Raw genomic sequence first — 4,353 nt, 5'->3', positions numbered from 1 at the left:
GGTTTGAGCGTTAACGCACCTTATAGTGGCATACAGGGTGCTATGTTCCATTAGAATTTGTCGCGTTCACACGGGAGTTCTTTTGCGTAAAGGGCGTTAATCGGAAGCTATCCTCACGAGAAACGCGTTAGAGATTCGCAGTCAAACATTAGTTTCAAAGTTCGGTGTAAGCCTTCCAAATATTTAGGCCGATAGGTCTTTTTATGCATCAACAATCGTCAACACTTTTAACTTGCTCCGTTCGATCAGGCGAGGCACTTTCAATAATTGATTTGAAGTGTGATTGCTTTTTGCTCCGTTCGATCAGGCGAGGCACTTTCAATAATTGATTTGAAGTGTGATTGCTTTTTCCAAATATCGTTGAGTTGCCTTACTGCTTTTCCCATTCTTTTATGTCACTATTGAAGATATTTTTACTGCTTTTTCTCTGCCAGTTATGGCTGTCCTTCTTCCTTGGCTTTTGACCATCACTGTTCTTCTTCCATGGATTTACTTGTAATGTCTATTGTAGTTACACATCCAACGATAACAGGAACAGGTGAGTTGTAATGGATGCGAGTGCAATACATTTAAAGAACGCTAAAAGTTAGCTGTAATTTTGAGATCGACATAAAAATACTTTTCAAGCAGCCAATAGTTCACAGAAGGTTCACACAAGGGCTCTGGTAGATTTCATCAAATGGCATCTCCGCCTGCCATGACCGCCCTCAGTTCTGATAAGATAAACATGAATTCCAATCTGCAGAATGCCTGGACTGTACCATCTTATATTACTGTTAAGAAGATGAAGATGAGAAGAAATCCCCAAAAAAGCAGCAGCATTGTCAGAGCTCAACTGGTACAGTTTCAAGCAAAGAGAAGGATGGATGTTCCGTTCAGACAAGGAGCTAGGAAAGGAGAAGATTATATAAAAGAAACAGAGAGGATAGTGAAGATTACATTTCCAGATTCTTCGAGGGTTAACTATTTGGGTGACAATCTCTGGCGAGCTCGTCTGAGGCCTGTCACATTCTTCACCGTTATGGCCATCCCCTTCTGTGATGTCAAGTGAGTTCATTCATGTTTAAAAGCTTCTTAAACATCACCCAGTTTCAATTTCTTTGTTTTTTCATCTTTTGAAAGCGACCAAATGTAATATCTACATGGGGTTCTTTTCAAATTTGGAATTATTGTAAGCTATTTCTGTGAAAAATCTGCGTTGCAGGGTTTTACACACAAACAACTCCCTCCAATTAGCATCCAATAGATTGATTTTAGATATAAAAGGTCTTCCAGGTCAGAATAATGGATTCGATTTCCAATTTAATTTGCAAGGAGAGCTTCTTGTACACAGGGAGTCATCTTCGGTTTTAGAAAGTGAGCAGACTCCCAGCTTCAGAGGGTGGGTTACAATGGGGGTTAGATGCAAATCTTCCATTACCCTTCTCTTTGATGGAAGATTATATTGTTCTCCCGGTTGGGAATGGTATCTTGGATCAAATTTTAGGGGCCATGGAGAGAGAATTGTCTTCCAGAATTATAAGGGATTACAACATTTGGTGCCATGTTTCGACTCAGCTAACTGGTACAGTTCCACAACTGTCCGCTCCATGAGTTTTTTACTTTTCTAAATTCTGAGTTTGAGCATATCAAAATGTATCACTGTTTGGTATTTTAGTGAATATAATGTATGTAAATCGAATGTTAATAGAGGTTAAATCTTTTCTGTACTTTTGAATCAGAGAACAAAGCCGGTCGAAATACATTGAAGTTAAAATATTAGTTAGTCCCATGAATAACACAGATACATCTCAGGTTAACCTATTTGATATCAAGAAATTGAATGACATGGCCTTGGAGTGTTGGTGATGTTTTTCTGTTTTCCATTTAATGGTACAATAGTTTTAGCTTTTTAATATCTAAAAAAACATTAGATCTCTTCTGGTGCAAATTTGATGCACCGAGATTTCTTTTTGAACATTTTAAAAAGTTTCAGATAGCATTCAGTACATTTCTAAGTTTTGCATTACATTCTAAAATGATAAAAAAATGGAACATTTTAAAAAGTTTCAGACAGCATTCCGTCGCTATATTTTTAAGTTTTGCATTACATTATAAAATGATTAAAAAAATAGCTAGATGTTAAGGTGGTTCAGATAAATTTGACTTGGTCAAGTTGACTTGTGGTTTTCATGTTTATTTATTTCATTTTTTTTTTTTTTTTTTTTTTTTCCTGAAGGTGGAAAAACCTATAAAACTCAGGGGTCAAACCAACAATGACGACAACCATTTCTGGCTGCTATCCGCGAATGTAGGTTTGACTCATCACTGTTATCAAGGAAAACCACGCCACCTGTAATAACTCGTTGGTGGTCTGTAAGGGAGCAGGTTTCCACTCGTTCCAGATGCATCTGGGTCTTGGGCCATTAACCTGTTTCCTTATGTCCGAGGAAGACAAGCTCTTGGCCAAGCAGAAGCAGTTTTACGGCATACTCCAGGCCGACATGTTTTATGTTTATAACAATTCATAGTTTTATTTATGGTATTATTCTCTAATATAATTTATTTAAAAACTCAACAAAATCAATGATGATTATTCCCAGCCGCTATTAAAATCAAACAATAGTGTCTTTAAACACATCCACTTCTCTCCATGTTTTATAATCCTAACACTAACGCCAAGATAAGATAAGTTGCAATATCTTACTACTCATAATTTCAGTTGCAATATCTTACTACTCATAATTTCATTGTTTTGGTACTGTGTAATCGATATTTTCGAAACCAGTTTGTGTGTTATCCATCTCTCCTTAAATTCAGAGTTTAAGGTCAAACTAAATGCAGATATATTATGATCTCATTGACATAAAACATATCAATATATTTTTATTTTACTTCACGTTTGGTGAAAGTCCATGGAAGCCAATATATCCCTTCAAGGATTTATTTTATTTTGGGCAATTTATTGACTAGGTTTAGTTTGAATGATTGAGTTATTATAATATTTATTATTTTGAACCAAAATACAATTATTTCAATTTAACATTTCTATCGGCCTCTCTTTGCACCTTTTGGGGCAATTGCTAGTCATATACGTGGGAAGTTTTTAAAGTCTTTTAATAAAAAAGTGCATGTTAAATGACAAAAGGTATTTTATTTTAACCAGGAAAATATATATATTCTAATGCCCAAAATTTTCATGATTTAAGAAGACAAAAGGTGTTTTTTTATTAAAAGATTTATAAAGGATTTATCACCTAAATCTGTTTTTAATTTCTTGGTGATTATATAAAGGTTGGAGTGATTAATTCGTTTTGTTTATATACATATTTTTTAAAGATTTTTTTTTTATATATAAAACTAATATTAAGAGTTTTTGAAAAGGTTTTTGGAAAAGATTTTTTTATTTTTTTTTAAATAAAAAATTTAAGGATTTTATTGAAAGGGTATTTTTTTGAAAAATAGTTTTACAAAAAGCAATTTAGGGTTTTTTCAAAAAGGTATTTTTAGAGAAAGATGACTTTCTCAACCGTTTACAGGGAAAGATTATGATATGTGGGCCATTAAGATGGCGACTACATTGCACACACATGATGTTTGGGATTATGTCAAATTTGGGTTTTCATAACCTAAGAACGAAGAAGAAGAACGAGCTCTCAGTGATACAGAGAGGGAAGAATGGAAGAAAGACAAGAAGAAGAATGCACATGCGTTGCAACTTATTCAGCAGGGAGTGGACCGAGCATTGTTCGAGAAGATTATGGTCACGTCTTCAGCAAAAGTAGCATGGGATACTTTGGTGACAAACTATATAGGTATGGCCAAAGTCATTATTGTTAAGTTGCAGAATACTAGGACAGATTTTGAAAGTCTGCAGATGAAGGAGACAAAGGACATCGATTCTTTCATGAATCAAGCCATAACTGTCGTAAATCAGTTAAAGATTTATGGTGAAGACATAAAAAATCAAAGAGTGCTTGAGAAGGTCCTCCGATCTTTGTCTACCAAATTTGATGTTGTGGTAGCAGCCATAGAAGAAGCCAAGGATTTGGCATCATTGACAATTGATGAGCTGATGGGATCACTTCTATCGCATGAGGCAAGGATAGACAGAAATAAGGATTCCACTTTAGAGACCACTTTCAAAAGTCGGGTTTCTATTTCAAGAGACAGAGGTCGAGATAGAAGTAGATCGAGAGGCAGAGGACGAAGTAGAAGATATGGTGGTTAGAAAGATGGCCGAGAAGAGCATGAACATGCAAGTGGAAGCAACTATAGAAGCTTCAACAATAATTAAAGAGTCGACAAATCAAAGGTGAGATGTTATTATTGCAATAAATTTGGTCACTATGCTTGTGATTGCAGGAAGAAGAT

At 35.2% G+C, this 4,353-nt stretch overlaps 1 pseudogene across 1 annotated transcript; it reads left to right on the top strand.

Annotated features, from left to right (window-relative positions):
* The first annotated feature begins 568 nt into the window (after nt 1-568).
* Nucleotides 569-1,731, top strand: LOC149179595 (uncharacterized; annotated as a pseudogene). The gene is made up of 2 exons (XR_016257391.1): nt 569-1,047; nt 1,205-1,731. The product of XR_016257391.1 is annotated as an uncharacterized LOC149179595 (transcript).
* The last annotated feature ends 2,622 nt before the right edge of the window (nt 1,732-4,353 follow it).

This window comes from Pinus tabuliformis, chromosome 3_2 (genome assembly GCF_031772625.1).
Source record: "Pinus tabuliformis cultivar Carrire ecotype Pingquan chromosome 3_2, CPIR1, whole genome shotgun sequence".
NCBI classification, from domain to species: Eukaryota; Viridiplantae; Streptophyta; class Pinopsida; order Pinales; family Pinaceae; genus Pinus; species Pinus tabuliformis.
The sequence above is the reverse complement of the archived record's forward strand: the minus strand, read 5'-3'. Positions and strand labels throughout refer to the sequence as shown.